Here is a 25872-nt window from a genome sequence, read left to right as displayed (position 1 = left end):
ATTTTCAGTCTTTTTGAGGAACCGCCATACTGCTTTCCATAGTGACCACCCCAATTTACAATCCCACCAACAGTGCATGAGTGTTGCCTTTCCTCCACGTCCTCACCAACACTTCTTTTTTGTTGATTTATTAATGATGGCCATTCCGGCAGGTGTCAGGTGACATCTCATTGCGGTTAAATTTCCATTTCTCTGAGGTTTAGTGACGTTGAGCATCTTTACATATGTCTATTGACCATCCGTATGTCCTCTTTGGAGAAATGTCTATTCAGGTCCTCTGCTCATTTATAATTTTTATTTTTATTTTTTGGTGTTAAGTTTTTACACATTCTGGATTTTAACCCGTTATTGGACGTATCATTGGGGAATATCCTCTCCCATTCAGAAGACAGTCTTTTCGTTCTGTTGGTGGTTTCCCTTGCTGTGCAACAACTGTTAGTTTCATGTACTCCCGTTTATTTTTTTCTTTTGTTTCCCTTGCCGAAGGAGACATATCAGAAAAAATATTACTAAGAGCAATGTCAGAGACTTTGTTGCCTATGTTTTCTTCTGGGAGTTTTATGGTTTCGGGTCTTACATTTAAGTCTTTAATCAATTTTGAGTGTATTTTTGTATATGGTATAAGAAGGTGGTCTACTTTCATTTTTCACATGTATCGGCCCTGTTTTCTGAACACAATTTATTGAAGGACTACCATTACCGCACTGTATATTCTTGCCTCCTTTGTCATAGACTAATTGACCATGTAGTCATGGGTTCATTTCTGGGCTCTCTATTCTGTTCCATTGGTCTATGTGTCTGCTTTAATGCCAATGCCATGCTGTTTGGATTACTATAGCCTTGTAGTATAATTTGATATCAGGTTGCATTATGCCTCCTGCTTTATTTTCTTTCTCAGGATTGCTGTGGCTATTCGGTGTCTTTTATGGTTCCATATGAATTTTAGGATTATTTGTTCTAGTTCTGTGAAAAATGTCATTGGTATTTTGATAGGGATTATGTTGAATCTATATATTGCTTACCATGTTTTCCCGAAAATAAGACCTAGCCGGACAATCAGTTCTAATGCATCTTTTGGAGGAAAAATTAATATAAGACCTGGTCTCACAGCAAAACAAGACTGGGTCTATAATATAATATAATATAATATAATATAATATAATATAATATAATATAACATAACATAACATAATATAATAATACCAGGTCTTACAGCAAAATAAAATCGGGTTAATATAATATAATATAATATAATATAATATAATATAATATATACTGAGTCTTATATTAATTTTTGCTCCAAAAGATGCATTAGAGCTGACTGTCTGGCTAGGTCTTATTTTCAGGGAAACAGGGTATATTAGTGCTAATAGTTTATTGATGGAAACTTTAGGCTGTTTTATTACAATATCATGTCACTTGCAAATAACGGTTTTACTTCTTCCTTTCCAATTTGGATGCTTTTTATTTCTTTTTATTGTCTGCCTGCTTTGGTAAGACTTCCAAAGCTATGTTGAATAAAAGTGGTGAAAGTGGGCATCCTTGTTTTGTTTTTGATCTTTAGGAAACTGCTTTCAGTTTTTCATCATTGAGTATGACGTCAGCTGTAGTCTGTTATATATGGCCTTTATTATGTTGGGGTATGTTCCCATTATTCCCACTTTGTTGAGAGTTTTATCATAAATGGATGCTGGAGTTTGTCAAACACTTTGCCTGCATCTATTGATATCATCATATGATTTTTATTTTTCATTTATGTGGCAAATCATGTTAAATGATTTGTGGATGTTGAACCAACCTTGCGTCCCAGGAATAAAACTCAACTGATCATGGTATATGATCTTTTTAATGTATTACTTAATTTGGTTTGCTAATCTTTTGTTGAGGATTTTTACATCTATGTTCATTAGGGACATTGGCCTGTCATTTTCTTGTTTTTGTAATGTCTTTGTCTGGTTTTTGAATCAGAGTAATGGTGGCTTCGTAAAATGAGCTTGGAAGCCTCCCCACATCTTGAAAATTTTGGAGTAGTTTGAGAAGGACAGGTGGTAATTCTTCTTTGAAGGTTTGAAAAAATTCACCTGTGAAGCCATCTGGTCCAGGACTTTTATTTGTTAGGAATTTTTTGATTACTGATTTGATTTCATTAGTATTAATCAGTCTGTTTAAATTGTCTGTTTCTTTTTTATTCACTCTTGGAATATTATATGTTTCTAGGAATTTATTCATTTCTTCCAGATTGTTGGATTTGTTGGCATATTTGTAGGATTTTCTTACAATCGTTTGTGTTTCTGTGGTGTCAGCTGTCACTCCTCCTTTTTCATTTCTGATTCTATTTATTTGGGTCCTTCTCATGCTTCTCATTTTAGGGTGGAGTAGTGTAATAATTGTCAACTACATTGTTTTCTACAACAAAATGTTGTGGTCTTGATGGTAGGCTGGGGGCATGAGAAACACGAGGGCACATATTTAAAAGTACAAACCCCTGGGTCCCACCCATAAAAATTCCATTTCAGTAGATTTGGGATGGAATCTGGCAATTTATAGTTAAAAAAAACACCTTTTCAAGTGTGCTTTCTAGTACACAGTCAGACTTGGGAACTAGTCTAGTGTACAATGATACCTGATTTTTTAAGGGAAAACAACAAAACGTGTTCATTCTGTTCCATCAGAGTAGCTGAGGGCCAGCACAGCTCCTGTGGGCTCCATGGTTAGAGAGGACAGCAGAGGAATGAGTGACCACAGCAAATCTGACTGGATGGGGTGGCTTCATAAAATTATGGTGTCAGAGAGTGTGAAAGTAACAAAGAGCAGATCGAAATCAGTTAATGCAAGAAGCACATGCAAGGTGCATTTTTTTAGAAAGCCAGATTTGAGACAACTATTAGGAGCTGAAATTCAAGATCTAAGAGTCAGAGAAGACAGGAGTAAGAAGCAGAAAACAGTAACAGGCAAGATGGCAGGAGGAGAGTGGGAGAAATTCCCAATTATTTGTACCTGACAATGTATTGCCTGTTTAACTCTCTATGTTGTCTCCAAGTGCAGTGAAAGCATAAATCTCGGTGTGGTCATATCAAAAGCCAGACACCTTCCTTGCTACCATAACATACTTTACACATTGCAAACTGCCTTAGGTATAATTATTCATGACCTACAATTCAGGAAACAGTACACAACCATTTAACAGAAGTGCAAGGACTGGAATCCATGAGTACTCATTTGAAGAGCAATAATGGTCTTGATGACATGGTTTAGTATCCCTTTACATTGTTGGCTTTGGCCACTAATATACAGTGGGTCAAGTTTATTGAACAGCCACTAGGTCCCGGACCTACATATACTATATTTCCTATGCAATAACTTATATAATCCCCACAACAGCTTTCTATGGCAATTATCCCTAATTTATAGATGAGTTAACAAATCAGGTGTAAGTGGTAAGTAGCAGAGCCAAGACTCAATCCTAGAGTTGTCTGGCTCCAGAGCTTCTCCTCTGGAAATAGCTCACATCTATTCCACTTTCCAGTACACAGAAAAGAAACAAACAAACATTCCCTTACTCTTTTCATTAAAAACTCCACACCGTCACTTTCCTGTCTGGAGATATATATTAAATGTTAAGGTACTTTTGCAGCTGTAAAATTATGTCCTTGATTGGGTATTATCTTGACATAAAGATAAGATTCATGATTTTGACCTTAAATTATATAATGTACCATTCATATAAATATAAGCAATTAAATTTTAGATTCTTGAACTTCATTGAAGCTAGTTGTATGACATTGAAACAATGTCCTTTCCTCTAAGTAAGCTTTTTCCTGCATATTTATAGCTTGGAAATCTCTAATCCTCCACAACGTTTTCCAACATTAGAAATCATAATTTTAAAAATCCTTGCCTATCAGGGAATGCATGTAATCGTCCAATATCTTTCTGACCTGGGGAAGTTAATCATTAAATGTTCATTTAATAGATTTCAAACCCAAAGCGTACACAGGTAAAGTTAAGTAACTTAAGCAAAAAGAGAAGCCATGTAAAAGTCATAGCAGTTTAGTGCCCGACTCTGGGATTGAAGTCCAACATTCTAGCTCATCCAAAACTTCCTCCCAGATAAAAAAACAGACAAACAAAAAGCAATGATAGAGAGGTTCATATCAACCTTCATAATAATTAAAGAGAATGTAAATGATCACATAGCGGAAGTTACTTCAGCATTTGTGAAATTTAATATTGTAATGCTTCCATTGGCCTTCTAACATTTCCCAAATGAATAACAAAAGTGAAGAGGCTTAGATTGTATGATTTTGTCAAGATGGCAATACTTATTTATACTTATGGGTCATTGTTCACCCAATATGCAGACTGTATATTTCAAAATTAACTAACAAGCCAGCATTGGTCTGTTTCTTCTTTGATACTATTATATTGATGACGATGCTGATACATAGCAAGTGTAGTTTGATCATATGGCATACTGGAACTTACTGTTGTCACCATTTGAAGCACAGAAGATTTATAGTTGGATGTACTTTTTTTAGCATAGTAAAAATTATATTTTCAGACCTTTTAAATGAGTGAACTTTCCGCAGTAGATATGAGAAATATTGTATTTATAACTCTGTGTGGATGTGATCAATACAAACACAATATGGTACTGTTTTGCTCTTCTAATATGAAACTAGGTTGATAATGAAGCCCAGAAGTAAACATAGCCATTCTTGTTCGAATGTTTTTTATTGATGTACCTAAAGATGTAAGTAGACACATTCATATAAAACTACAAAAATGTTAGCGGCATATCCATATTTTATTTAACATGTTTAAATTTAGAAATGTGTCATTTTAAAAGAGAAACCAACTTTTAAAATTTCAACATTTCAACACATATCATCTTAATAAGAGATATAAATGTTTAACCTTTAAATTCTACAGCATATGTGGTGGGAAACTCCGTTCAGTAACATGTACACAATATCTAAAGCTAGGCAGGCTTTCATCTATTTAAGCAGTGAATTTTATGAAAACTTCTTCCCCAGTAACAGATGTATCAGAAGTAAAATCAACAGGTTAAAGAACATAAAAATGCCAGAAACTATGTCTAAGTTCATATTTAAAATGGTAATTACTGATTTATGCACATGAAATTGATGATATAAATATCTTCCAGGTCTAGTTGATTTATAGTGTTGTTAAGGTCTTCTATTTCCTTGTTGGTTTTCTTCCTAGTTGTTCTATCCATCAATTAAAGTGGAATATTGAAGTTTCCAACTATTATTGTTGAATACTCTACATTCCCCTTCATTTCTGTCAGTTTTGCTTCATGTATTTTGGTGCTCTGTTGCTACGTGTGCACATGATTAAAACTGTTTAGGATACTGACTTGAAATTTTACTTTTTTTTTTTAATATAGTCATTTACATCTATAAATTTCCCTCTAAGCACTGTTTCAGCTTCATCCAAAAAGTTTTAGGATGTTGTGTCTTCATTTTCATGCATCTCAAAGAATTTCTAATTTCCTTGTGATTTCTTCTTTGACCAGCTGTGCTGTTTTATTTCCACATATTTATGAATGTCTGAAATTTCTTTTTGTCATTATAACAAGCCCCTCTTTTCGTCTAGTAACATTTGTTTTAAAGTCTACTGTTTCTAATATCAGTATAGCTATTCCAGGTTTCTTGTGGTCTAGGTTTTCTCCTATGTTACATTCTAGGAGTTTCATAGCTTTGCATTTTGCATTTAGGTCTGCGATCCTTTTTAGACGGTACATTTCTATGAAGGGTATATGGTCTGGTCTGGATTTATTAATATTTTTGCATATGGGTGTCCAGTTCTTTCAGCACCAGTTATTTAAAACACTATCTTTGTCCCATTTATTGTGTTTGCTCCTTTGTCAAATATCTGTTGACTATATTTATGTTGGTCTGTATCTGGGCTCTCGATTCTGTCCCATTGATCTAGTTGTCTACTATTTTGCCAACATGATAGCTTTATAGTAAGTCTTGAAGTCAGGTAATGTCTGTCCTCCAACTTTGTTCTCTTTCAATGTTCTGTCTCTCTATATCAACTCTAGAATCAGTTTGTCAGCATCCACAAAATAACTTGCTGGGATTTTTATTGGGATTGCACTGAACTGTAATCCCAAATTGGGAAGAACCATAATCTTGACATTGAGTTTTCCTACACATAAATATGGAAGATGTCTCCATTCATTTCTCTTTCATTTTGTTCATCAGCGTTTTGTACTTTTCCTCATATAGATCTTATAAATATTTTGTCAGATTTATAGCTAAGTATTTCATTTTGGGGGGTGTTACTTTAAATAGTATTGTCTTTTTAATGTCAAATTCCACTTGTTCGTTGCTGGTATGTAAAAAGTAATTGACTTGTGTATACTAACCTTGTACCTTCAACTTTGTTACAATTATTTATTAGTTCCAGAAGGTGGTTTTTTTGTTGTTGTTTTTGTTTTGTTTTGGGTCAATTCTTTCAGATTTTCTACATAGATGATCATGTCATCTCTGAATACAGTTTTATTTCTTCCATCCCAATGTGTATACCTTTTATTCCCTTTTCTTGTCTCATTGAACTCACTAGAACTTCTAGTATGATGTAGAAAAGGAGGGGCAAGATAGGACTTGTAGAATTTTAATTTATTGAAATTTTTAACTAATTTTTCAGTTATTTCTTTATTGGTTGCTCTATAATTTACCATGCTGATCCTAAATTATCAGAATCAGTTTAAGATTTACACTGATTTACTTAATTCCAGAGAGACAGAGAAATGATACTTTATGTCCATTCCGTTTCTCCTTTTTTGTGATACTACTGTTATACATATTGTATCTCTAAATGTTGCAAGCATTGCATAACATTACATTGTCAAATTTATTGCTCCATATAATTTGATAGTTTAAAGAAGCCCAGAGATGTCAATAAGAACAAGTAAATAATTATAGCTTTATTATTCTTTCTTCATTATCATTTCTTGATCTCATCATTTGTTCCTGGGGTTTTGCGTTATCATTTGGAGTAATTTCCTTATCCCAAAAGAGTTGTGCTTCGACCACCTCCCGGAAAATCTCAGACAGGAGAGTTTTACAGTTTTGAAGCACAATTTCTTCTGGGGAAACCTAGGTTCTCTCTCTTACGGCCTATCCACTGATATGATTATGCCCACCCAATATGTTGAAGGTAATCTCCTTTACTTAAGGACAAGCAATTGAGGATGTTAAGCACATGAACAAAATACCTGCACAGCAACATCTAGATTTGAATTTATAACTTGGTGTTTGAATTAATAACTTGGTACTAAAGCCGAGCCAAGTTGATTCACAAAACTAGCCAATAAAATCTCTTTTGGTGGGCTTCGTGGTTCGTTCCCTACATATCTCTGTGGAGATTTTTTCACTTTTCTTCATTCTTTTCTCTCTTTATTGTTCAGGTTGCATAACTGTTGTTGGTCTGTCTTCAAAATCATTCATTTATTCTTTCTTCTGCTAGGTAAATCTACTGTTGAGCCTTTCGCTGATTTTTTTTTTTTTAATTACAGTTATTGTACTTAAAGAATTTCCATTTGGTTCTTTTTTATAATTTGTGCTTATTAATGCTCTCAGTTTGATGTGACTTTGTTGTCATACTTTCAATTACTTCCTTAATCATTATTTCCTTTGGTCTTTCCTTTATGTATTTATAAATGGCTACTTCGAAATCTTGTTCTCTTAAATCTGACACCTAGTTGCTCTGGTAGGCAGTTTCTGTTTCCTGCTTTTTCTCTTATCCAGTATATGGCTCACACTTTCCTGTTTGTTTGCATGTCTTATAATTGTTGTTAGAACACAGGCATTCTAGATATGTTGTAGCAACTCTAGATATTGGTCCAGTCCATCCTTCCCTGGGCTTGTTCTTGTTATTTGCTTTTTCATTTGTTTGGTGACTGGAAGTTATTTTAACCCTTTCACTGCATTGGTGTCAAGTTTGTTTGTGTTTCAAAATGTGTCAAAAACCCACAAAAAAATTAAAAAGTTGATATTTTGACTATTTTATGCGTTTAATTATGTTTTGAGCTGCTTTGTACATAGATAACATTATTTTTATTTTAAACTTTTGTTATATGGTAATAAATTTACCACTATATTGAATTTTAGCAAAAAAATACTCAAAACATACTAAGTGGCATCAATTAGATTTAAGTATAAATAAGTTAGAAACTAATGGCATTGATGACATAAAAAATTGATTACAAAATGTTACACAATATGGCAGATAAAACATCTTTGTTGTTGATACTGCAAACCACAGGAAAATACATCCGAACGTCGCAGCCAAAGTGTTAATAAAGTATATTTCCCCAAGAAATTAGAAGCCTCTGATGTTGCACTAAAGCATGCAAAGCCTTAGTATGCCCACGTTCTTCCTAGGATGACTCTTGTGGCAGGTCTCTGTTTGACTACCTCTTTCCTTATACAGCCCCCAGCTGTTAAACTCTACTAATCACCAAATGATTGTTCTATTATCTTCAACAATGTACTTGAGCATAAATTGCTTCAAAGAATCATTTAACCAAAGGTACTCTCTTTTAAAAGCATAGTTTGCAAGGTCAGTGTTTGAAAATGTGTCCTGATGACAGAAAGGCTCCTCCCAACTTTCTCTATGCCAATTCTCTCTGGAATAATAGTCAGCCTACAGTTTAACCTAGATGTCAAATAAGTCTTCCTGTCTCCTCCCAACTGCCTGCCATCCAAATCTCTACTGTTTTTCAGAACACCTGTCTTAGTCAGCTGGGGATGCCCTAATGAAATACCAGACTGGGTGGTTTTCACAACAGATATTTTCTCACAGTTCTTGTGGCTAGCAATCCAAGGTCAAGGTACTAGTATGGGCAGTTTCTGGTGATAGCTCACTCGTTGGCTTGTGGACGGCTACCTTCTCACTGTGTATTCACTTGGCAGAAAGAGAGAGAGAGAGAGAAATGGAGGGAGGGAGGGAGACAGAGGGAAGAGGGGGAAGAATGCTCTCTCTGATGCCCCTTCTGGTAAGGGCATTAATCCCTCCACGAATGCCCCACCCTTATGACCTCATCGAAACTTACATATCTCCCAAGGGCACTATCTCCAAATACCACGAAATTGGGTGTCAGTGCTTCAAAATACAGTGGTACCTCGGTTTTCGAACATCTCTGTGGACGAACATTTCGGTTTACGAATGCCGTAAATTTTATGGCTCTATGGTATCGGTATATAGTAAAATTCATGCTAAATTTGCAGTGTTAGGGGTTGATTTTAAAGGTCTGGAACGGATTGATCCATGTTGTGTTACTTTCTATGAGGAAACTGTGCCTCGATTTTCGAACGTTTCAGAACTCGAGCGGCCTTCCGGTAGGGATTACGTTCGAAAACCTAGGTGCCACTGTATGAACATGGGGGGGCACACGACTCAGTCCATTGCAACATCCTGAGAATTGAACTTCACACGCTGTTGCAAAGTCATCAGTTTGCTTTGGAAGAAATTTGGAGCTCTCTGTTTCATAGCCTGCTTCTCCCCGCATCAAGCAAAATCTCTGAACCATGGCTCTGGAGCTGGGGGTGGGGTTAATATTACACTTATCTATGAGACACCCCCAGTTTAGACGCTGGGTGCTCATTGGAGAGGATCAGTAATCTGAGTTTCTTCTGGCTTGCCTCTCCCATCATGAAACTGCCATCCCATAAACCAGAACGAGGGTGAACAATGGTCTAATATTCTTAGCAGTGTTTCACACAAAGTAGAGTCTTTAATCACACAAGTGTGAACTGGGCAGAAGAGATCCCACAGGTGCAATCACCCAGAATTTACACTTAGCAGTAAGTAACCGGGGTCAATGTTGACATCCTGCCCTTTTCAGTAAGATAGCAGTTTTACTAGGAATGGGGGCAGAGGGGGCTCTGTGTTCTTAGCTGTGTCAGTCTGGAATTGAGCTTCTGTCTCACTGAGTTCTGAGAGAAAAAGGAAGAAATGCTTCTTAGTTCAAAAACCAAAGACTTTCACTGTTCTTCTAGAAGCCTAGATCTTCTTCATTTATTTTATGTCTTTAGGACCATTTTCAAAGACTTAAATTTATATATAAGTGTCATCAATTTCACTGGGAAGCAGGTCTGTGGAGCACCTCACCGCCTAATATTAAGTCCGAAGTGGAACTCTCCCAGCAGCAAGATGTTCAACTACTTGGAAAAAAATTATGTTCCCCGCTGGAGAAATTACACGAATTAGAGGGAACCGAGGTCATCAATTGGATAGCTACATCTCGTAGTGGTTTAGTGGTTCCCCACCACATATAAAAGCTTCCACCCTGTTTACAATAAAGTAAATAAAATCAGTAGAAACTTCCACCCAGGTACACAGCACTCCCTAGTATCTTTCTGAGCTCTCATTCTCAAATACAAACCAAGGAATATCACCAGACATCTGAGGGAAAACATGCACAGAAGCAAAAGGAACAAGGAAAATAAAAAGAAAATAACCACTCTAGAAAGCAAAGAAAATAAAGGAATAAAAATAACTTCAAAAAGATCTATAATTAGTTTCCATAGAGCGGTACAAGAAGATAGCAAATCCATAAAAAGGGAACAAGAAGCTATGGAAAAAGAACAATCAGAGACACAAAGAAAGGGGCTTGAAAGTTAAAAATATAATTGCCAATGACATTTTCAATATAAGGACAGAGATAAATTTAAGTGAATCTACACAAAGGAAAACAAAATAAAGATAAAAATTATCAGGAAAAGTATAAAAAAAGAGAATTTATCTTATAGTTTCAAATTATGACTAATAGGAGTTCCACAAAGGGAGAACAGAGAATATTTGAGCAGAAAATATTCAGTTATAGAAGAAAATTTCTCAAAGCAAAAGTACACAATTCTTCAAAGGGCCCAAAAGAATAAATTAAGAATTCTTTCTATGAATATAATTCCAAAAGTTTATAACAGCAAAGCCATGAAAAAAACATAAAATCTTCCCGAGAGGCAGGGTCGGGTAGGTTGAAGACCCAGTCACAAACAAAATAAACGTCAGATGGACATCAAATTTTACATCAATTATGCTGGATGCCAGAAGCCAATAAACAAATGTTTCAAATTTTGAGAGGAAAATGTGTGTGAGAGAGAAATTTTATGCTAACCAGACTATCAAACATGAAAGCAGAATAAAGAACCTTTCAGGCAGCTAGAACTTGAAAGTTTGCATCTCGTGTATTTTAGAACGTGACGTGATGACAAACTTCAGTAAAACCACTAAAGGAAAAAAACTAGGCAGAAAAAGACAATGAGATTCAGTGAAATGGCAATGGAAATTACAGGATTACAGCTATTCAGGAGTCCCACAGAAGCAGCAGTCAACTAAGAGTGTGAGGACAGGGAATCCGGGACGGAAAATTCGGGGATATAAAAGGAACTGAGAGACAAGCTATGGTGATTGCTATCTTAGCAAAATTTGTGGTCATGGAAAAATCAATTGTGGCTTATGGAAAAGAAGCATTCAATTAAAATTGAGTCTTGGAACACTCTCTTATATGTAGCTAAGTGACTGTGACATTGGACTTGTAGAAATAGGAATGTGATCTTAAACATACTACTTGACTCTGCAGTGACCTCTATTTACAGGTCCATTATAATGTAAATTGATTCATTATTTTTTTCCATTTGAGAGTTTTGGACAAGCCCCAGATGTTTCAATCATGGTTACAAAACAGATTAAAAAACCATTATCAACTTTGAGAATGTAAAGATAAAAACATAACTGATAGAGACGGGAAAGTGGACAAGAGAGAATGGAGGGTGAGAGAACCAATATCCTGATCTTGAAAAGGACAAAGTCAGGAGAAATGAAGCAGTCTATTTAACGTTGCTTAAAGTTGGAGACGCTAGGATACAACTACATTGGGAGGAAGAGATAGAAAAGGGTGGTGATAATATGTGTGCTGAATTTCCAACGTTTAAAAGCAGAAAAAAACAATGTCAACAGCAATAACACTTAAGACTGTACCAGCCACAGTTTTAAGAACTTCACAAATATTAAATCATTTAATTCTCATAGCAATCCCATAAGGAGGGTGCTATTTTTATTCCTATTGTACAGATGAAGACACAGGCATAGAGAAAGAAAATAACCCACTCATGGCCATGCAGCTGGAAGGTGGGGAAGCCATATTTAAACCCAGACAAGTGGGCTCCAAAGTTCTTGTTTTTAACCTGTATGCAAATTGCTTGTTAAAGTGATTTTAGACCATGTCTAAAGTTGATAAAGGAAAGGAACTATTCATTTTTATTATATTTATGCTTCGATACTTAAGCCTATTCATTGATTACTTTTGTAAATTAATATAATAAGTGAAGTTTGTACAACAGGGCAATTTATTACGTTTTAAAAGAATGAAAAAATAACGCTAACTTGGATATACCGTGTTTCCACGAAAATAAGACCTAGCCGGACAATCAGCGCTAATGAGTCTTTTGGAGCAAAAATTAATATAAGACCCGGTATTATATTATATAAGACCCAGCATACATTTATATTATATTATATTATATTATATTATATTATATTATATTATATTATATTGTATTGTATTATATTGTATTATATTATATTATATTATATTATATTATATTATATTATATTATATTACATTACATTATATTATACCCAGTCTTATTTTACTATAATATAAGACCAGGTCTTATATTAATTTTTGCTCCATAAAACGCATTAGAGCTAATTGTCGGGCTAGGTCTTATTTTCGGGGCAACATGGTATACCACACAAAAATTAATCACTTAAATGTTATATGGAACTCAAAAATGAAGAGATAGCTGAATGAGGAGAACAGACAGAAATACTCTACTAGATGGATAACTACAGAGATCAAGAGATGATGGAGAGAGGCACATATGCTTAAGAAATTCAATTAGATAACCGTGATGAACAGTTTCGTGTCCCTCATACTTGAGCACTCTTGCCTTTTGCTGCCTGAAAAATTCCAAATCACCCTTCAGAACGAAGCTCAACCATCATTAGTCCACTCAATGTTATTCTGCCCTGTGAATAATGACTATGGTGGAGTCATATGCTACACAGAGGTTAAGTTCCAAAAGGTAGACAACAAGACCAAAATTGTCAATAGTTGAAGTTAAACTGCCCCTTCCCTTAGGGAAATGCTGCTACAGAAACCACTATAGATCCAACATAGTCATTTTTACTCTAAATTCGGAACAGACTGCTGTTTTTTTGGGTGAGCTGCACAAAAACTAGTTGGCTTGTGTTTTAAGGCCATATAGTATAAATAATACCTGTTTTTAAACACTTTAATCTCATTAAAAATAACTTGGGAATAGCAGATATCTCATGTACCATTTATGGACTACATTGACTGGAGTGATGGGTACTACTTAAAGTATTCTTCTTGTCTTTTTGTTTGCTGAGTTCATATAATTAAGTTCATATAAAATAAATGGAAGATATAAATTCTCTGTGTGAATTTATATTCCTTTGGGGCATTCACTAAAAACTGTACACACCTATCATTCTATATTGAGATGATGCATAATTTAGATGGAAGACATGATGGAGAATGATGGATCAATGAATGACAGATGAGGTGAAAGAGACATTGATAGAAGGATGAATATATAAAAAGACCTTGTAATATATTAATAAATTGTTAGATAGCTGCTTAGATACAGATAAGGAACTTCACGGATAGAGATGGATAGATGGATAGTTGGGATGATGAGTGGAGAGCTTGAAAGACATCCTGTTGGAATGACAGATAATGGAAAGATAAAACAGAAGCTGATGAAGTGATGGTGGAAAGGAGACAGAAATGGATGCGGATATAAGAGGTCTGACAATCAACGTCGAGAACTTGTTGCAACGATATTGCCAACCTTTTTTGATATCAGAGGGATTATTCATTATGAATTTTTACCAACTGGACAAACAGTTCACCAAGTTTACTCTGTGGAAGTGCTGAAAAGTCTGCATGAAAAAGTGAGATGATCTGACTTTTCACCAACAATTCATGGCTCTTGCATCACGACAATGCACCAGCTCACACGGCACTGTCTGTGAGGGAGTTTTTAGCCAGTCAACAAATAACTGTATTGGAACACCCTCCCTACTCACCGGATCTGGCCCCCAATGACTTCTTTCTTTACCGAAAGATAAAGGAAATATTGAAAGGAAGACATTTTGATGACATTCAGGACATCAAGGGTAATATGACAACAGCTCTGATGACCATTCCAGAAAAAGAGTTCCAAAATTGCTTTGAAGGGTGGACGAGGCACTGGCATCGGTGCATAGCTTCCCAAGGGGGGTACTTGGAAGGTGACCATAGTGATATTCAGCAAAGAGGTATATAGCACTTTTTCTAGGATGAGTTCATGAACTTAACTGTCCGACTTTATAAACACATGTAGACATTTATACATTCATTCAACAAATATTCATTGGGCATCTATTAAGCGCCAGTCACTATACTAAGTAATGGAGGCACAATAAGGAGTGGAAAAAAAAAAAAAAAGAAGACTTACGGCCCCTGCCCTCATTGAGCTCAGAGTTAGACATATTAAGAAAGTGTTACGTGCTACAAATAAATATTTAAAAAAAAAAATCAAGGGATCATAAAGGGATAGGGACGCGAGTTAAGGAGGGGTTGTCAATAAAACCCTAAAATAAAGAGATGGCTGAATGAAGAGGAGAACATGATATTTTATATGGATACTTACAGAGATCAATAGTTGATAGAGATTGGCATATGCAGAACAGAGAGCCAGGTAGATAAATAAGTACAAAGAACAAAAGAAAAATTGTTGATGGCAAGATAGAAAAATGACAGTGAAGAGAGGCAATTCCTGTCAAAGAACGAATGCAAAAATGAAGAAATGCACAGGCAAATACATCCGTGATGTAGTGGCGATACATAAAGCTAAAAGTCGGGAGAAATTGATAAATGGTTCATTCAGAAGAAAGTTCCAAGCCTACGCTACATTTGTATGCTTTCACATATTATTATATGTCTTTAATTCATGGAAATAAGTACACATGAAGACTGTCTATCCAGATCAAATACCATTAATGTTTTTAAACAGAAATCACATGAAAATAAATCAATGCAAACAAAGCTTTGAGAAACAGCTTTTGCTGTACAAACGACTGTCGATTCACACACAATGTATTTTTAATCCATTTCAAAAGGAGAATCCAATAGTAATTATCTCCCAGAGTTATTGGCCTGTAAAAGCTCCTTAAGCGTCCAGAGTCCCATAAAATGATGGCTGCTCCCTATTTTTAGCTGTCAGTAATGGTTGCTTAGCAGCCCTGGAAACGACTTTGTTAGAAACCCTAAACACATTGTGGATGGCACTGGAAAAATATAATGCCTGCAAACTCTCAACCAGTGTGGAAGCCACTCAAGTAGAGCTGCCAAGGGAAAACTTACACAAGACACCCAAGAAAGAAATCTGCTCTGTCAAGGAGGGAGATAAGTGTGGCCTGAAACTAAGAAAGACTTGGAAGTGCTTTCTTTCAGCTCAAACATCCTCTAACTATACAATGATGGAAAATAGGGTTGACATTTCGGTGTACAGTATATGAATGTTGACAAATTTTTCCAATAAAGTGAAAAATGCCTTGAGTCCATAGGGTGCCTTGTTTTACCTACCCCATTGAACTTCTCATTCATTCATTCATTCATTCATTCAACACTTCCTAGGAATATACAATAGCGGAAACTTTACTATCTGATAAACTTGTCACCAATACTTGGTTGATTAATTAAAAACATTGGCTGAAGCTAGAAATCATTTAAAAATGATATGTACATACCTTAGATAATTTGTATAATATTAAATCACATAAATGGACATTCTTTCTTCTCTTTCTTGATGTAAGGTCAAGGCCTTTTCATTGAATGTCAGTCCTCAGACTTAAGTTTCTCGTGGCCATTATTGCATAAACCACATGATATGGCATGATCTCTGACGTCAAGTTCACTTTCTTCGAAATGTAGCAGAAAGCTGAGGACACTTATGAAGGAATTAAGATGCAGAATGCTTCTAGATTTTTTGTTTTCTATGTTCCAATCTCTCCCCCACACCTAATTTCAAGGCAATTTTGTTATTAATATCTTGCACCTATCATTTAATTTCAATGTCATAGAAAGAACAGTTCTCTTTAAAAATCCACATTCATTAGTTTATATAATAGTCAATTAAATACAATTATTACAATAATAACCACACTTGGGAGAGAGAGGTTTGGAAACAAATATGGCTCTCGGTAAGCATGGACTTCAACAGATAAAGCCAGATGTACGCAAGTGGGTAGGCTATTAGCTGAGAGTTTTCCATGTGCCTTACTGATCACTCCCTATGTTATACAGCAGGAATAAAGAGCATTAGTGACCTAGCAAGAGTAAGAGGTCAGGTAAGAGAGTGTCAAATCTCTCTGCTAGCCACTGTACCAAGCCTCATGTATATGAACTTTGAAGCATCTGTTCCCAGGGAACAAACTACATGAAATACCACATTTCAAAAATGTTTTCTTTACACAGCTGAGGTAAGACTGAATCCTCACTCCCTCTTTAACTCACGCTGTGAAAATTATCAGCAATTTTCCCTCACAGGACTCAGTGTTCCATATAGTTAAACTCTAGGACAGATATCTCTCAAGTTCTTTGCTGCTTTCTGGTTCTAAAAATTGGTCTTTGGAGTTTTAGAGTTGGTACACTTTTTTGGCTTAAGATGTACAAAGAGAATGATGAAGTGATTGATCTTTACATTTTGTTATTTCTGATTAAGACTCAATAGGGCTTTTGGAATTATATTTGATAGGTCTGGAAATAGAAGAAATATGTTCCTTACATGAGTGGTGGCAGTCTGATACAATGGAAGGAGCAACGAACTAGGAGTTAAAAGATTAGGGTTTGAAGTTCAGCTTTTGACAATTTTCAGCTTTGTGTTCATGGGTAGGTCACTGACCGTTTGGATTTTAATTTCATCCTCCTTAAAATAGAATAACCCTATGTGTATTAGTTATCTATTGATATGTAACAAATCATGCGGATCTTAGAAAATAAAACGAAACAAAACAAAAAGCTTGTTACTGCAGTTTCTGTGGATCAGAAATCCAGAAATGGCTTAGCTGGGTAGCTCGGGCTCAGGGTCTCTCTTAAGCTTACAAATCAAGCTGTAAACTGAGGCTGAAGTCTTCTGAAAGCATCACTGAGACTAAAGGATCCATTAGCAAGCCCCCGTACCGCAGTTCCCTTAGTTCCTCACTGAACACTGCCCACATAGAAAGGGAAAGGGTGGGGAGGAGGGAAGGGACAGGGGGAGAGGGAGGGGGAGAGAGAGAGACAGAGAGACAGAGACAGAGAAGTAGAGACAGAGAGAGGGAGAGAACATACCAAGAAACAAGCTACAGGGGCAGCCGGGTGGCTCAGTTGGTTGGAGTGCAAGCTCTGAGCAATAGGGTTGCTGGTTTGATCCCCACATGGGCCAGTGAGCTGCGCCTTCCACAACTAGACTGAAGACAATGACCAGGAGCTGATGGGCCCTGGAGCAACACACTGTTCCCCAATAAAAAAATTAAAAAAAAAAAAAAAAAAAAAGAAACAAGCTACAGTCCTTTTGTAACCATTGAAAGTGACATCCTATCACTTATGCCATATTCTCTTCACTGCAAACAAGTTACTAAGTTCAGGCCTACACTCAAAGTGAATTCAGCTTCATCTCTTGAAGAGAGTATCAAAGAATTTGTGAACATGTTTTGAAACCACCAAGTGTGTAACACTATTAACCTTCCTCCACCTTCTCAAGTGACCTCCATCTCGGATATTTGAGGGAAACCGCACCAGCAACTCAGCAAACATGTATCTATGACCGAATTATGTTTATGTGGCAGCTGCTTCTTACATTTCTCTGCCCCAATGAACTTGTCCAAGCAACTGCTTACCACAGATATGTAAAAACATTCAGTTGCACCTGGCATCAAATACAAGGGATTGACGGCCTGCCAGGTTGTGTTGTGACCTGACCGATGGAAGCTGAGGGCACTTCCGGCACCCTGGCTCTCTCTAAGTTCCTGTCACAGCTTCTCAGTGTTTAAAGCCCAACCAAAGAGGGACTTTGCATCCCATCTCTACTTCCACTTACATGGATAATACCCCTGTTAATCACCCAATCTGATCACAGGGTAAGGTGCATTGGCCTTTGAACTTTCTCCAAAGTTCAATGTGATATTCATAGCATAAAACTGGGTCACAGGCGTTTACAGAGACGTTCTCCTTTGCAATAGTGCCTTCCATGCTCTTGCCTGCCACACTGATCTCAGCTCCAGAACCCACCCTTGCTCACTTAGTGACAGGCACACTGACCCCCTTATTGTTCCTCAAACGTAGCAAGCATGCCCCTTCTCAGAGCTTTTGCATTTCCTCTTCTCTCTGACCGGAATCCATAATTAATTTGCTTATGTTCTTCATATGACTGAGCAAGTGTCTCCTCAGAAAATGTTCCCCAACCCCTACACACGGCTCTCACAACTATCACCCTATTCTGTTAGCTTCTGTCTATGCTAGTTACATCTATCGATAGTTAGTGTTTAGAAATTAAAATTGCAAAAATGCTAATATACGTATGCTTTTCTTAATTTAAATATAATAAACCAATTACACATTAACCTAAACGATATATTATGAAAAATAACTATATTTTCAAAACACAAAATATGCAGTGAGAAGGGGGACACTGTCTTGTATTTTTGAAAATATCGTTGATGTGTGGCTTAAAAGAAGATATCTGGAGATTTTCATACCGACATCGTCATTCAATCTGCAGTGAAATGTTTTCGTTAAAGAACATGAATAAAATTCAGCCACACACAGAATTCAAACATGAAAAGAGAGGAGTATTTTAGTAGCCTTTTAGGACAGTAAAAGATTTTCCTCTTTGATACTACAGCAAAACTCAACAATGGTGTTTTCTTAAAGATTACTTACAATATGGAATTTGAACCAAATTCACGCACGTTTTAATTAAGCTCCAGTTTCATTAAGCTCCATTGGTTTATTTTGCACTCTGGATCCTTTACTGATGCCTGATTTGTGACATTATGCATTGGTCATTTGGAAAACAGTAGGCCACTGAGCTATGCAGATCTCCCAAATGTTGACACTTTTCATTGATGCAATGTCAAAATGCATATTTGTTACTAGCATCACCGATCTCATCAGAAAGTCTTTAAGTATTATGAAGTTGTCAGACTCGCAAGTAGATACAAATTTTCCAAAATTCCAATTTTCACTTAAATTTTCAAATATCCCTGGCAACAAATGCTATCATTTGTTTTCCTTGAAGTGACAGACTCCCACTTATTTCAGAGAAAATTTTGCCAAAAGTCCAAGTCTGAATAACAATAATACGTCTGTCAATTGTTTTGTCAAGTAAAATGGCAGGCCATGAACTTCAGTTTATAACTTAAATAATCACAGAAGAGCTTTTCCTCAAGACAAAATTATTATTTGGATATGTAGCTGAACGACTTTATGTGTATTTCTCATTTTGTCACCAGTATTTTAAAAAGACCTATACTGAAGTTTGAATATTTAATGAAATTACCTGTGAATATATTCAGCCATTCAGTAGGTTGCCTTTTTGTTTTGTTGAAGGTTTCCCTGATTGTGCAGAAGCTTTTTATTTTCATGTAGTCCCATTTGTTTATTTTTTATTTTGTTTCCCTTGTTTGAGGGGACATGTCCAAAAAGATATTACTCACACTACTGCCAGATTAGTGTGAGATAGTTTACTTCTTATGTTTTCTTCCAGGAGTTTTATGGTTTTAGGCCTTACATTTCAGTCTTTAACCCATTTTGAGTTTATTTTTGTATATGGTGTAAGAGAGTAGTCCAGTTTCATTTTTTTGCATGTATCTGCCCGGTTTTCACAACACCTCTTGAAGAGACAGTCGTTACGCCGGTGTGTATTGCGCGTTTCACTAAAGAAGACATACAGATGGCCACCAGACATATGAAAAGATACTCAACATCACTAATCATCAGGAAAATGCAAATCAAAACCACAATGAGCTACATCTCACACCTGTCAGAACGACAATTATCAAAAAGTCAACAAATAACATGCATTGACGAGGATATGAAGAAAAGGGAACACTTGTACACTGTTGGTGGGGCTGGAAATTAGTACAGCCACTATGGAAAATAGCATAGAGCTTCCGCAAAAAACTAAAAATAGATATATCATATGGCCCAGCAATTCCATTTGTGGGCATTTACCCAAAGAAAATAAGAACACTAATTCAAAAAGATACATGCACCCCTATGTTCATTGCAGCATTTTTTACAATAGCCAAAACATGGAAGCAACCTAGGGGTCCATCAATAGATGAATGAATAAAGAACATGTGGTACATATATACAATGGAATATCACGCAGCAATACAAGAATAAAACCTTTCCATTTGTGACAACATGGATGGATCTAGAGAATAGTATGCTAAGTGAAATAAGGCAGAGAAAGACAAATATCAAATGGTTTCACCGAAATGTGGAATCTAAAAACAAAACAAAAACAGATTCATAGTAACAGAGCCCAAAGGGATGGTTACCAGAAGAGAGGGGGTAGGGGGATGGGTGAAAAGGGGAAGAAGAATATAGTCAATAATATTTTGATAAGTTTACACGGAGACAGACGATTGTAAGAATTAGTGGGATGATCACATTGTAAGGTATAAAAATATTGAATCACTATATTGTACACCTGAAACTGATATAACCAATATAAGATTATATAGCAACTATAGTTAAATAATTTTTTAAAAAAGATTTAATGAAATTACTGAACGTTACTGCTTCATTTAAAATATTGTTAGGTAAGACTTGCTTTTGTTTTTCTTTTTCCCACTGTGAGCATGTGCAGTAAAGAATACAATGTCTTCTAGTATGTTTGGTATCACTATTTTAATTCATGCTAATATGCCACCATTGATTTTACTCCATCAGTCCAAAAGCCAATACAGTGAAAAGGGCAAATCTTACTAATATTACAAAAATAACTTTGCCTTTGCTGACCCTCTAAAACATTCTCAAAGTCCTCCTCCCCACCGAGCAGTCTCTAGATCACACTTTGAGAAATACAGTTCTAAGTATGTATCTTAGAGTAAAATTGCTGGGTCAAAGAGCATTACATATTCAGCTTTACTACAAACTGTGAAATTGCTCCAAAACGGGTTATATCAATTCATGTTTCTCCTGGCAGTGTATTAAATTTCCCATTTCTAGTTCTTGGTATTGTGTGACTTTTTAATTTTTGCGCAACTCCCTTCCTAAGCGGCAAATAATATTTTTCTTTTCTGTTGCATCTTTATTAGAGTAGCCTATGAATATATAAGATGGGCTACTCTAATAAAGATTCCATATGCATTCAAATATATTCAATATGTATAGATTTTCAAATACACACATGCACACACACACACACACACACACAAAAGGTAGCATATGGTACACACTGTCCTGAGAAGTACTCATTTTCACTATTAACATTTCTTAAACATATTTCCTTGTGAAAAAATATGGAACAACTTTATTATTTAACAGCTGCAGAGTTTCCCATTTTATGTATGTACCAAATCCAACCATTATTTTTCCTTTTTTATTGGTAGCTATTTGCAAATTCTATGTATTAATTCTTTTCAAGCAGCACACATTGCAAATAAAATTTCCCAAGCTGTAGTTGGTCTTTCCTCTGTTTGGGACCTATACCAAATATTTTTATTATAATACAAGTCAGATTTAGACTATTTTTAAATATTTTTCTTTTTGTCTTTTATAATGTATGTTTTCCTATACTGCAGCCTTTGAGCCAATCTTCTTTATTGTGTTCTAAAAGCTTTGCAGTTTTTGACTTTCCCATTCAGTTCTTAAATCCACCTGGATTTATTTTTGTGCCTGGTAATGCATAATCTAATTTTATTTTTTTCCATATGGATGACCAATTCTCCAGCATAATATATTCTGTCCCCCACAGCTCTGAATTGCCATCTCTTTCTTATATTAAGTTTCCATATATGTAAGTGGGTCTGCTTCAAGGCTCTCTCGTCTGTTCCATTTATATATTTGTAATCTCTCCATCAATACCACTGTCTTAATTACCATGTTTTTAAAATAATTGTTGATAATATGATAGGACAAATTCCCACATCTTATTGCGCTTTAAAATTGTCTTAATGATTTTTGTAGATCAATAGCAGATAAATGACATTGCAGATGTTGATCTGTAACTTTCCTTTCTTTAAACTGGTAATTTCACAGTCCTTGATATATCGCTTCACAAATTGTTTTCATTTACATAAATACATGTTCTTAATATTGATTTCTTTTGGTCTACCTTTTTAGCATATTTCTCACCATGTTTTAGAATTTTGGTTTGCAGGCTTATTTTTACTGAGATGGTTTTCCTTTCTCAACCTCTCTCTCCCCCTGGCCCCCTCCCCCATCCCTCCACAAACACTCACGCTTTGTCTCTGATAACCTTTCAGTCTCATGTGTGAATAGTTCCATCTGCCCAACCACCCAGGTCCCACCCAGGCCCTAGTCTTACTTCTGATGTGAATCATTATCCATAGGGTCAGAGAAAGGCAGATTCTGTACGTAGGGTTCCATGTTTATACTTTTGACTCCATAGGTAATAAGCCCTTTGTCTCAAAATCCCAAACACTTTCCCAATTAAACACAAAATGGGGAGTGCAAAATCAGGTTCTGGTTTCCACCAATGAACTTTCCTCTGCTGCCCTACCCTTAAAGAAGGATTTTTAAAAGATCCTAATACCACCCAGGAACACAACTCCTGCTTGCATTTGCCTGCTTACAAACCCAGAGCCTAGCAGAGCTGCAGCTTCAGCCAATCTTAAGAGGCTGTTTTTCTGCTGTTCTTTCGGTTCATACAGATATTACATTCCTTTTTAATTGGCTTTTTTGGTTTGTTTTGGTTTTCTTTCCTATATTTTATCTGTCACTGCCATATGCTTGGAGTGTAGAAGGTGTGTTCAAGTGTGTACTTGTATCATCTTGACAAAATCTGGTATGCTTTTGTAATGGTTTCAGAAAACACCTTTCATATTGACTTTCGCTAGTATTGTTTCATTCTGTTTTCTTTTTTGAAAAGTGAAAATGGCCAGGATTTCAAAGAATATTTAGAAGTAGAGTTTTCATTACTCTACTTCATTTAGTTTCTCTTTTTGCATTTGCTAATATTTAAATTTTCTGAGCCCTCTATTAAATGACTACCTCCAACAGCACAATCAAGAAAACAGCTTATCCTTTATCGATTTCGTGAATATTCATCCTGAGCTATTCATCCCTCCTCCTCCTCCTCCTCCTCCTCCTCCTCCTCCTCCTCCTCCTCGAGATTGATTGACTGATCTGGTCAATCTCATGGTCACCAAGTAAAGATGGCCACCTTGGACTTCAGAGAAATGTGCGGCAAGCTAACAATTCCAGGCAGAGCACAGCATTTGCTTTCAACCCCAACTCTCCAGTAGTTAAAAAGGACTTCTCTCTATGACCAGGTGGTGCTAGAGACAGCATGTGATCCTGATAGTATTCAAACTAAGGCTTTAAGTTAAATTAAGGCTTGCAGACAATAAAGGCAATTCAGAGCAGCTCACAACTTTAAATGTTAATACTGGGGATTTTCTTCTCAAATTATTTCTACAAAGAAGCTGAAATACTTTCAGAATACAATGGGAAGGTAATATCTTGGTGTCATGATTTTCACAGTTCTTGCAATTCACATTGAAAAAAAAAATCTTTCTTTGCTCTTAGTGGAGTTATAATTTAAGCTCACTTGCATCGTTAATAGCAGCAAATTGGAGCCCTTCAAGATTTCATTTTTTTTTTTTTTATAAATGAGAAAGAAGTTTTAATCAGTCACACAGGCTCCATTCTTGCATACACTCACCACTAATTGAAATAACATTAAATAGCTTCCATGGCTTCATGAAAATGATTTTAAATATATTAGTCTCTGAATACAGGATTGAAAAATTAAACTAGATGTGACATTGTTTCAGCTAAGAAAGGTCCTGAAATACGTTCTCATCATGATCTAAACACAGGCATACATATACGCAAGCGCGTGCGCATGCACACATGCACGGGAGCGCAAGCACACTTTGAAAAGCTTGTTCTTGTACAATACTAGAGAGCTTAAAAACATATAGCATGTTCTTTGGCTAGGTTGAAGATATATTTTTAGAAGAGGGGAGATCATGATGACATAATAAATTAACAGGAGAATGTATAATTGTTGAAAGTACATGATTTTATGTCTCCTCGAGAAATACAGATCACGTGTTGTCCATCTACTATATATGAATAATTGTTTCTGACTATAAAAATACATGCTTATTATTGTAAGTTATAAATGCTTTACTTTAAAAAAACAATTAAAAATCACCAGTAATCTCACTATCCAAGATAACTGTTCAACAGTTTATTTTTTTCCAATCTTTTTCCTGTGTGTCTGTTTGAGTAACAAGATAAGAATCACGGTTCATATGCTTTCTATATTGTATTGTACTTTGTTTTTGACTTAATATTAATTTTTCGCCAACTTTATTTTTATCATTAATGTTAAAAACATTATTTTAAAAGACTTCCTAATAATCCACCCAAATCCTATGAAACTATTATTCAAACTTTCCACTATTTATTTGGGGACGTGCAGACTCATTTCTTCTGGGGTTATTACAAATAAAACTAAGTTTTATATCTCTATGCAAAAATCTAAACCTTTTCAAGGAGAATCTTTCATTGCCACATCATCAGTTAGTTAATATTTCCCGTGCACACTTATGCATATCATATTTAGTCTCATTCTAATGTACTAAAGCATTTGCATGTTTAAAAAATTATCCTGTGATTCCACTTCTCCCTTCAGCTATTAATTTATCAACCTTTGAAGGCTTTTTTTTTTTCATTTTGTTGACTCTCCAGTTCCTCACTTGCCACATACTAGCAAGCCATTGCAATCTGATTTTATTCTCACCATTATAGAGAAACCCATCCAACCAAGGTTACTAATCAACCCTGTGTCAGTAATGTAATGCGAACTTTCAGAAATTGAATTTCTTAACCTGTCAATGATGGTCTATCTACTTGCTTGAAACACTCTTTTCCTCTAGCTTGGATAACACTATCTCTTTGCCCCTTCTTTCACATATCCTTTGTCCATTTATCCCATCTACCTTGCCCTTAAATGTTGAAATTATTCAAGGATCTGGTCCTAAGCTACCTTCTCTTTTCAGTCTATACATTCTTTCTGTTTCATTTTGCATATATCTAGTCATTCTTCAAGGCAAATTTAAATTTTGAGTTTCATTTCCTGTGACTCTACCACATTTTTTACTCTACCAAATCTTTCAGATTCAACTGTCATATTGAGTCCTTAACAGCTGAGGCCAAAACACTCAGCACCCACCTCTGATTTAAGCACACATTTCATTGCATTTTAATTATATTTAATTGGTTTTTCTCCACTAATTGGTTAGAACCACATTTTGCCTATATTTGTATTTTCCACAGTGCATCCAACAATGCAGGCCCGTAGTAAGTGCTCATTAAATGTTTATTGAATGAATGAGTAAATCACAGTTGCTCTCTTACAGCAAATGTAGTTGCATGGAAGAGTTTTCAATCAAAATAGCTCAACTGAATATAAGATGTATTATAGGGATACAAGAGAATTTCACAGAATATAACAGAACAGAGACTCATGGGAATTTGGAATCCAGATGAACTTTTTCTGTGTGTGTGTGTGTGTG

This window comes from Rhinolophus ferrumequinum, chromosome X (assembly GCF_004115265.2).
Source record: "Rhinolophus ferrumequinum isolate MPI-CBG mRhiFer1 chromosome X, mRhiFer1_v1.p, whole genome shotgun sequence".
Taxonomy (NCBI): Eukaryota; Metazoa; Chordata; class Mammalia; order Chiroptera; family Rhinolophidae; genus Rhinolophus; species Rhinolophus ferrumequinum.
The sequence above is the reverse complement of the archived record's forward strand: the minus strand, read 5'-3'. Positions refer to the sequence as shown.